Source organism: Sipha flava, unplaced genomic scaffold (genome assembly GCF_003268045.1).
Source record: "Sipha flava isolate LNK unplaced genomic scaffold, YSA_version1 46_pilon_pilon, whole genome shotgun sequence".
Classification (NCBI taxonomy): Eukaryota; Metazoa; Arthropoda; class Insecta; order Hemiptera; family Aphididae; genus Sipha; species Sipha flava.
Genome location: NW_020273250.1, coordinates 1,879,790 through 1,891,912, shown reverse-complemented (window position 1 = coordinate 1,891,912; position 12,123 = coordinate 1,879,790). Strand labels below are relative to the sequence as shown.

Genomic DNA, 12,123 nt, shown 5'->3' with positions numbered 1-12,123 from the left:
ACATAATTATTTTATGTTACTTAAATTTGGTTCTTTAACTTTGTATAAAGAACTAAAATAGCAATATAATATTTAAAATTTCAATAATTTTACTAAATATATATAAAAATATATTACAACAAGAAAAAAAATACATTAAAAACTTATATTTTTTTACTTAAATAATTTCTTATCTTAAACAACTGGTAATATTCATACAAAAAAGTTGCAAATTTACTAAGAATCTATTATTTTTTAGTTTGATAATTATTTAAAGAATTTAACTTTGTGAAGGTGCCTCCCTAATAATTACTATTCTATACTATCATTTTTGAGTATATATTTTAATATTATTTATACTTAATAGGTACCTGAAAAAGATTCAATTGAACGAAATGTTTCATTTATTGGCATTTGGATTACCTAGTCTTTTCTTATTTGGTGTTACTGATGTTGTTGTTGTTGATGATACTGCACATCCACTAAAATATAAATATCGAGATACTAATTTAATATGTGTTAATTTTAATTTAATGAACTTACAATGCCAAAGTAGTCTTAGAGCCAGAAAATATTAAAGGATCATCCTCTAATTGTTCTTTGAGTTCTTTATGAATTTCCATATTTTTTATAGAATCTGGTATAAAAACACGGTTGTTGGAATTGAACTAAAATATAAATTGAATATAATTTTACTTTTTCTAGTATATTACACTAATTTACTTCATTTATATAATATTTACCTAAAAATATTTAATCCCGAATGGTTTCTTTCCAAATGTTTTTTTAAATTTGTTGTGTTTCCACTTGTTTTAACATTTTTAAAACAAATTTTGCATCTTGATGTCATCAAATCAATTACGTCAAAATTAGTTTTAATGTTTTTATATAAATTATTTTCACATTAAAGACACGAGTAACAATCACGGTAGATATGAACGGAATACAGAGAAATGATAATGATTTAATGAATAAACTATATTTTTACGGTCGCCAGGGTATAAACTACATGTAATGTAGTAAAAACTACAAATACATGTCTAATAACATAGAGAATGTTCATAAATTATCATTGTTGATTTACCGTTTAGAAATAGGAAAACCAAAATATGTAATCTATTTTTATCTACACGGACCTGAAATTATTGAAATTTAAAAAAACTGGTATCAGTAGGGCTGAAACATCGATAAATATCGAAATGTATAGGAAAAGAAATATCGATCCAAAATATCGATATAAATTTATTAAAATATCGATTTTTTTGCCCATCACTAGACTTTATTATGTAGGTACTTATATATATGTTACGGTCCAGGTGGAAAAATGGTCATTGTAAACACTAACCGGACAAAGTTTACAATGTCCAATGAAAACCTTGTCCATATTCAAGCCAAGTAGATAATTATTCACATAAACCAGACATTGTATACAACGAGTAGTACTACAGGTGCCAAGTGAACAATTATTATGATGAATTTATATTATAATGATCATTATATAATTTTATTTAATATGCTTTTTATGAGATTCGTAAACAAAATGGAGAATATTTTATTAATTATATTCATTTTTATTAAATAATCTATTTATTTTTACAAATATTACTATTATGGCATTTGGAGTTGCATAAAATTCTAGCTGCTTTACATTTGCATCTTCTAGTTTCACATTTTTGACTATAAGTGCAGCGGTCATAACTTTGGCCTCCTAGATTTGAAAACAACCTAGCTATTTCTCTTAGTGACAACTGAATATCGGGTACTTCATCAACACTTACAAACTTCTTCTTGCAAATGGTAAATTGATTTCTACTGTAATAATGTTTTAATCTACCTTTGGTTGTGCCTAATTTATAATTTCCGTCTTCCACTATATAAAATTTAATTTAGAAATAAAAATATTAAGTAATAAATAATAATGAAAACAGTAGTGGTTAAAAAACCTAACCCCCCTGTTTGACCACCACTGAATGAAAATGTTGTTGATTATAATACCTGACATAATTACTACCAAAATTGATCGTTAAGTTGCTTCGAGCTCTATCTACGTCTGGTATTTTTATTTTTACCGATTTTCCAATGTTTCCTTCACAAAATCTTCTTTCAGAGATAGATTTCATTTTATTTGCTTGCATTTCTAAATTATATACACATTAATTTCTTTTTGTGTGAATAAAAAGTTTTCTAGAGTTTAAAGCATCCTCAGAATTGTAATTTTTTCCATTTTCTACTGTAATCACTTCATTGTCCCTGTTTTTTCTTTATTTTCTTCTTCTTCAATAGTGTTTAAAGCCTTTTCTAAATCTTTTTCCGTGTTTAATTTTGTTACTACATGCATTGGGAGTATACAATTATTTAATCCAATTTTAGCTCTAGAGCTAAACATAGCTTCGTACCGTGAAGATTTACTTCGCTCCATTTTTTGGTCTTATTGTTTTGCAACTATGTTCCTAACATATTCTCAACATCTTGGTTGGCACGTTCTACAGAACCTTGACTTTGTTAATGGCGAGGTTTACCGTGTACTATTTTTAAGTCTTTCCACATGATACATAACTCTTCTACTACCTTGTTTGCAAATTCCCTACCATTATCACATTGCAATATAGCTGGGGCACCAAAATTTGTAAATATATGCAACTTCCTATGCTCGTTTATGAGTTAAAGGACGTAAGTTTACAAATTTAGTTAAATGGTCTTAGTAAACTAAAATAAACATATAATTACCATTAGGTTGTGCCTACATGTCAATTAAGTCTATCTGACATCGTGAGTTTATTTCTTTTGATATTATAGGTTTGACTACTAAGCCCTTTTTAATTGTACTTCCCTTTTTTTGGCATGACTCACACAAGTTTAGGTATAACATAATTGCCTCCTTTGTTATATTTTTACTATTACTGCTCAACCAATTGGATTCGAATGCCCACAGTTACTTAAGATTTTAATATCACAACATCATGACTTATATTTAAAACTAACAAAATTTAATTTAAAACCCAAATTCCACCATTTGATTCATTATCCTCATAATAAGGAACAAGTAAGTCCGTTGATTAATATTTGGTCCATGTGGTTTGAGGCCAAACATAAAGAATCAAAAAAAACTGCACGAGCAATATCGAGTAGAAAAAATATTTGTCATATATTATTGTTAAAAAATCAGTTAAAAATGTCATATAAATTTACTCAGATTTCAAAATATTCTCCGTCATTAACTTATTTAAAGATCGGTAGAAATTTAAAGTTTTCTTTGGACATAAAACAAAATTTAGCTTCTATTCTAAATCATCCGTGTATAGAAAATTCTAATTTTGTTTCTTGGATTGAAGTAAAAAATATACACTATACAACAAACAATAATATTTATTTGATATTAGATATTTTAGATTTACCAGTTTTTGGTTTTTTTAAATACAATTCAATATTGCCTGACCTTTAACTATTTTTGAAGAACTAAAAACAATTCATTTTAATGATCATTCACAATCATATTACATTGAAAAAACTCAAATTATTTCTTCTTCATATTTTACTGAATTGCCTGATTTTAGTCCTATATTTTATTGCATAAAACAAAATGGTTTATATTTCATACCTTTAATATTGTAATTATTAAATAAAATATTCCATTAAAAGTTTATTTGTTTTTATTAATCTAAAATCTATATACACACTACACAGGAAATGAATATAATTAATACTTAATTTTTACTCATTACCATTAAGTTGTAACAATTGAAATTTAAGTATATTAGTCTTGATCAATGGTGGCCGCAGAAATATGAACGAGAGGGGAGAGCAAAGTCAAAAGTAAAACATTTTTCTCTGATAAGCATATACTATTTATATTTTTTTTTTATAATTTAATACAAATAATAATAATAATATATATTTTTTGCATAAACAACAGGTGATATATATATATATATTAGACATAAATAAATTGCAGCACCTTCTATAAACTATAAATAGTATTAATTACAATAGCGGGGAACATGCCCCCTATGGGCGTCCTTAGTCTTGATAACTATATACTATAGTTAGAGTGATTATTGAGTTTAGTTACAACTACTCAATAAAAAGGCAAAGTTAATACTTCAAATACTCTTGACAACAATATTTTTAGTTACAATAACTAAACCAAACATTAGAGTAGCTAATTTATACAGTCCCAGTGGCGGCTCGTGAGGTTCATATAAAGTGGTGCACAAATAATTTGTAAGATATGTAGGTGGGTAAAAAAGTATTAATTTTAACATAGGTATAGGTACATATAACATAATTATCTATATATATATATATATAATAATTGAACCAAAAATGTATAACACTTCATCAATTGAGAACGGCTGAGCCGATTTGGCTCAATTTTTTTTTAAATTGTTCGTAATTGCCGGGGAAGGTTTTTACGAAAAAAAATTTTTGGAAAAGCGCATAACAAAATAACATCTATTGCTGATATATTAAACTTATTAAACTTAAAAGAACTCCCAAATTACTGGTGGTCAGCGATGAATTAGCATCAGCCGCTAACTATTATGATCACGACACATATATACGATGATTCTAACAAAACGGGCATAATATACAAAAATTATAAAAATAATGGAAATCATATAGTACTATACAACACCAATAAAATAAAACCTTTTAATATAATATAAACCTTAATAAAAATAAAATCAACAAAATCTTCCTCACGTGTACCAATGAAACATATAATAATTAATAATATAAAACCTTTAAAAACTATTTTAGAAAACATAAAAATTCACATAAAAATAAATAACGTTAAACACGATATTACAAATGATATTCAACCAACTATCAACAACAAAATTAATACACCAAACACACTAGCAAATGATAACAATCATGAATCATTGAGTATCAATAATACAAATAATACAAATGTCAAAGAAATAATCAGGGACAATGAAGGAACCCAAATAAATATATTACCACATCTTAGTCCAAATGAACACAAACAAGCAGTTGAATTAATAAAGGAATTCATACATTTATTTACAACGGATACTTCAAACGTAAAACCGGCAAATATAAAACCAGTTCAAATAAAAATAAAACCAAACTATAAAGAACCTAAATTTAATGCACCACATAGGGTATCTCCTCAACAAAGAGACGAATTAAAAACACAATTAGATAAATTATCAAAAGTAAATATTATTAAACCGATCATTTCCAACTTCGCTGCGCCCGCCTTTTTGGTTAAAAAGAAAGAACAGGGTACATACAGGCTAGTAGTCTCATACAAAGAACTCAATGAAAGAGTCAAAGTAGATCAATACCCTTTTCCCAGAACAAATAACCTTTTACGAGCGTTAGAAGGATCTAAATTTTTCTCATCAATTGACCTAAACAGTGGATTTTTTCAAATACCATTGAGATCTGAAGACCAACATAAACTTGCATTCACTTCAGTTCACGGTTTAATGATTTTTACTAGACTTTCCTAAGGTTTCAAAAATAGAAGCGCAATTTTTCAACAAAAATTAAACGAAGTATTCTCGGCATAAAATAAATAAATAAATAAAAATAAATAAAAAATAAATAAAATAAATAAATAAAGAAAAATCCTTAATTATCTACATCTTGCTTCTTATGGAAAAAATTTTAATGACGCATTACTTAAGACAAACTTTTATGATCATGAATAAAAATAATTTTTCAATAACAACTAGCAAATGTAATTTTTTCAACAATAAGATAGAATTACTAGGCTATAGCATAACAACCTCAGGAATAAAACCATTAAATAAAAATACTGAAGCAATTACAGAATTTAAACAACCAAAAACTCAAAAAAACGTGAGATCTTTCTTAGGTATGTGCTCTTATTACAGAAAACATATCAAAGACTTTGCCAAAATTGCACACCCATTAACAGAGTTAACAAAAGGAGACGTAAAAAAAATTGATTGGAACAACGAACACGAACAATCTTTTAATACATTAAAACAACTTTTAACAGCCGAACCTTTACTAAAACACTTTGATGACAATAAATCAGTATTTTTAATTGATGCTTCTCTAATAGATTTAGGTGCTTATCTAAAACAACCTCACAATAATAATAACATACTACATCCAGTAGAAACATATTCTTCAACCACCCTCGAGCTCTTAGGACTAGTATTCGATGTGACATAATTCCGCGAATATGTATGGGGAAGACAGTTCACTGTATTTTGTGATAACATTAGTCTATAATATTATAAAAACCTCAAAATACCATCGGCAAGAATTGCTCGCCTAACTTTAAAACTTTTAGATTTTAATTTCGAGATTTTATACAAAAAAGGTAAAGAAAATAAAGTAGCTGACGCCATATCAAGAAATCCAATAAATAACATAAATATAAATGAAAAAGTTGATAAAATACCAATACATTTTAATAACATAGAAGAACAATCTATTGACGAATTTTGCTCAAATATTATTAATGCTTTAATAAATAAAAATGAAAATAATATACCTACACACATAATAAGAAAATCAAGACAATTCTTAATTGATAAAAACGTTTTACACCAACAAAAATGTTATCCCAACATTAGTCATTCCTATCACATTAATTAATCAAATATTAAAATCTTATCACGAATCTCCAATAAGAGGTCATACAGATATATCAAGAACGATACACAAATTACAAAATAAATATTACTGGCCTACATTAAGCAAAGATACAACACTATATATAAAATTTTGCCACAATTGTCAAATAAACAAAAAAATGAATGGAAAACCAATAGGTCAATTACAACCAATAACACTAACCAATAGACCCTTAGACAGAGTGACATTCGATTATTTAGGACCATTACTATCTAGCAATAATAAACATTATATATTAGTAGCGGCATGTAATAATATAAAATATATTTACACTAAAGCAGTAACAACAGCCACAGGGCAATCAATAATAAATTTCATAATACAAATAATCTCTCAATGGGGATGCTTTAAACAATTTTCATCTGATAGAGGTACTCACTTTAAAAACAAACTAGTAACAGATACCTGCAATAACTTAGGAACAAAAATTGCAATGTCCACTAGTTATTCACCCAAGACACAGTGTTTTGGAGAAAAGATAAATGATGTAATTTGTACTGCCCTAAGAAATTATATAAATAATAACAACCAATCAAGATGGTATTACTATTTACCATACATAACGTTAAGCTATAACGTCACCCCTCATTCGGGAAAAAAATATAGTCTGCTTTATCTGATGCATGGTTTCGAACCACGTTTCCCAATTGACAACAAAATAATACCAGAATACCTACCTTATAACTTAAAACAATCATTAATAGAATTAAATAAAATAAGAGACACAATTTCTCAAACAAACGCCACAGTACAAAGTATTCGAAAAAAATATCATGACAAATTACATCAAATTATTAAATTTGATCCAGGTGACCAAGTATTAGTAAAATTTCCCTTTAAAGAACAAAGAAAATCACCAAAGCTTGCTCCCAAATATAGAGGTCCTTTTACAATTATAGAAAAAAATTAACGATTTAAATTATAAAATACAACTCATATTAAATGACGTAGAAAGCGAGGATGTTATTCATGTTAGAAGACTAAAACCTTACTATAAAAAACAAAATGATTAAAATTAAATAAATATATAATATTACAGTAATACCAAACTATCAAAGTTTTAATAAAAACTTGTCATATATTATGTAAAAAACAATCCAAGTTATACCTACACAACCATTATTTATTTATTTTATATGTAATAAATTATCATTTTTATTATTATAACAATTATGTGTACCTATATAGAAATTATTTGTATATTATTATAAATAACAAAATTATATCGTTTATAAAAAAAGAGTAAAGATACACATTTTTTTTTTTTTTTGTTTATTAATATGTAAAACCATATTAAGAAATATATATTTTTAAATGTCAACATATATTGTATAAATACTAACATTTTATTATATTCATTTTACTCAAACATATATTTACAGAATATTATTTGCATTCAAAGCCAACAAAATAAAATTAATTTGTCCATCATAACAATAATCTTAATCATAACACTCAAAATGTATACACACGGATTCATAGCATATGATTATGGTGGACCACAAATCAACGTGACAGCTTTCAACAGTATGGAAGTGGACGATTGTGAGATACCTATACCCGTGGAAATAGAGCACATTCGTCGTATCAAGCTACTTCAAAAGGCAGAAACATACCCAATTCATTTTCAAACATGTCTCATTTCTGTGAACTCTCTAATAACCAGGTGTTCCGTATTTGAGGACGCACAAATGGTAAACGGAGGTTACAAATTAGAAATAATCGAACTTGGCAGTGATAGATGTCAAGAAATTCACCAACATAGAGTTTACACAACAACTATAGGAAGCATAATTACGGATCTAAAAATTAATCAAACAATGTTAATCTCTCATACCAGTGGCGGAAAATTGGATAAAGAAGGTAACTGTGAGGGCAGCTCATTTACAAACTCAAGGGGTACTTGGAACAAAGTCATGGTACAAGCAAAATACTCCATACACTTATCAGAAGGTATGGCTATAGCTAATAACAAAGAAAATATTTTGATTTTACCATCTGGATCTAGACTAAAACTATCAAATTCATATGGACTGGACCAATTCAAAGGAGAAGTTGAATGGAACAATGAACGAGAAAATTGTAGTATACGAGAATATGACGTCTTTTATGATGGACCAGCATCACTTATAAAAGCTGAAGCACAAAACTCTAAAACAGAAACTTTTATAGTAGAAACAAACCACATTGCATTTGCATTAAAAAAAATTATCTAAAACATATGCATGCAGCGTTCCTGTTTTTCACACCGAAAACATACAATTATTAATTATAACTGACAGCAATTATTTAAACACCTTCACGCCCAAGCAAATAACACCCTTTAACACTGATCTTCTATCTTACCTCAACACTAAATTTGTATATCTCGAATATACAATAAAAAGAACAACAACCAAATTATATGAAGATATAACAAGAAAACAATGTGAACTTGAAAAACAATTATTACTTCAAAAACTATCTTTAGCTTTTTACAATTTAAATGAATTTGCATACTTAATAGGAGAAGGATCTGGATACACAGTCATAAAAACTGGTGAAATAATATACCTACAAAAATGCTTACCCGTAAACGTCAACATCAAATTACAAGAAATATGCTACAATGAATTACTAGTATCTATCAACAACAAAACATACTTCATGACTGCAAAAAATCGCATTCTCCAAACTTATGGAAAGCAAATAAGTTACAATGAATACTTGTCAGCTGCATTTGCAAGTAACACAAAACAATGGACTGCTTTAACCTAACCCCAAAACCACATAAAATAAATCCACCCCAAAAATTAAAACAAGCCACTACAATTATATAGACATATGAAAGTTCAGAAAATCTCATGACAGCCGGTATATATACACCAGATATATTAAATGCATTAAAAAAACACCTTATGTACCCTCAAGAATCGGAACAGTACAAAAAAAAAAAATAAGGCAAACAATGGGTCATGAAATTATTAATCAAGGCTTTGACACAAAAAATTTAATAAGTGAAAAAACAATTAATGGTTCAATCTGAACTTAACAAAATGTGGGGATGGTTTACGGGTATCGGAAATCTAACTTCCGGTCTATTAAGAATTTTTGTCATTTACAAAATAACAACCCTAACAATCAAAACTATAATCAACATCAACGCACTTTATGACACATTTGGATGGCGTATCAAATTAATAGCAGGCATTTATTCAAATCTAACACATCATATAATGCACAACACGCATAATAAAAAATATGAATCAGTATTCACAAACAATATAGAAATGGACAAAAATCCTCAAAACACTCATACAAATAAATATAAAAGCATTTATCCCAACATACGGAAGCTATCAGTATAAAATATCTATATTAGAGTTCCATCACATCACATGTTTATAAAATCCGCTCATTCCTTTTCAATTATATTCATCCATATATTATTCTTATTATAATTCTTATTATAAACAAATAACTATTATATAAGCTAGAAACATATTAAAACTATTATTATTTGTAAAAAATAAAAAAACCCTTTTGTCAGACATATAAAATATGTTATGAGGACATAACAAAAAAAAAAAAAAAACTGGGGTAGATATTATAATATTGTAAAACATAACATTAGTGACTCATATGTATATTAGTATTAGTAATTAGTAAATTAAATTAATTTTAACTATATATTAATATCTTTTGACATTTAATATAATAAAAATTCTATCAAAAATAAATCATTATCTAAAGCGGCATCAATAAACTATCAGATAGTTACATTATCATTATTTAAAAAACACATTTCATTTATATCAAAATCACCTCCATATTCCTAATTGATGTCGGCTAACATCACATAAAATAATCAAACAAATGTCAAAAGATAACACCAAAAATATTACATTATTAGTATTAGGATATTTTCTGAAATTGTAAAACCATTATAATAATCATCAATAAATGACGGTAAGAAGGGCAATCTTGTCAATATTCCAAAAGGCATAAATAGGCCTACTCGCCAGCAAGAGTATCGTTCGGTTACTGGTCACCATACGAAGAGGATCGACACGTTTTCATTGTACGCCTGCGGAGTATTGACGAGGTTTGTTAATCGGATCTGTATTTTAAATATTTCTTAGTGCGTTTAATTATTTTAAAATATTTGTCAACTCAAAGTCTATATGTTGTACGAGAAGTAAAATAAAGGTAAGAATTAAAAAAATTCACTTTTAGAACTCTTAAAGTTCATCCCATATTTAACCCTTTTTCTGTATTACTATAGTTTGTTTTATGTATTATTCGTAGTTAAAACGGAAAAAGATGTTGCTATCAAATCATAAGTTCGAAAATTTGCATAGGTGCATAAATGCATAATTTGCATGATAGTTTTTGTTAGTCTATAGATATACTCAATTTAAAAAAACCAAATCTCAAGGGGGGACGATCCACCTATTGACCCCCTCTTATAACTACCACTGGGTGAAATAAGGAATGCATATTTTAATACATATACGCAATAATCCATTTGTGATAAATCAAATACTTACTGTACACATATTTAAAAAAAAAAAAACAATTGAACAATTGAACAAAACTCGTATAAATCGATGATAATTGTATCATTGATATGGATAAAAACTTGAACGATGATATTTCTGAACAAATTGGAGCCATTTATTTGGACTTTAGAATTCTTTGAAAAATTGAATTGAAATTGAACAATTCTTTGAATTATTTTCACAAAATAGTTTTATTTTTCTCCAATCTCTTTAAATTTAGATAAATACTCATATATAAACTTAAACAACTATTAAAACAATAAACGATTACGTTCAACGCCTTTATCACGTCAGTTTTAAATAAGTAGAAGGAAATGTCTCGTTTTAGTTGAACATTTTTTATTAATGTATTATATTTTCCGACAATTAGTCGTTTTTGGGATCACACTAATTTAATTTATTTAAAACTTATTGAAGGCTTATTGGATGGCTTATTATGATTTAAATTAGACTTCACCATTACCGTGAATCAGCGATGAATTTGACGTTTCAGAGGATGTGCTTTGTATCAGGATACAAAATCAAGAAAACAAAAAAAAAAAAACAAATACTCTAAATAAGAATTTGTACAATAGTTTTTATATTACGAATAAATAATACAGCTAATCGAATAGTTTAATAATAATAATAAAATATTAACAACGTATAGCGAGCATTCGATTAGATGTTGTAATAAATATAATAATGAAACATGAAATATTAATTATAAATAAAAACCAACTACTATAAACGTCCATAATCATAGTCATCTTAGGTTTTTTCGATGGAAACGAGTAAGGGACGGATTGTGACTGGTATTAAAAAAAACTATTAAAATTCAAGGATTTTTCTAATAGGAAATGTGAAAATACCGATCATACAAATGACTCTGTCCAGCTGTTTTTTTTTAAATAATCGACTTTGTTTAAAATTTCTTTTGCATGTGTAATATTTGTAATGTTACATAGTTGTTCACCAA

The 12,123-nt window shown here is 27.1% G+C and overlaps 1 pseudogene; it reads left to right on the top strand.

Moving 5' to 3' along the window:
- The first annotated feature begins 2,423 nt into the window (after positions 1-2,423).
- Positions 2,424-3,591, top strand: LOC112689724 (annotated as a pseudogene).
- Positions 3,592-12,123: the final 8,532 nt, after the last annotated feature.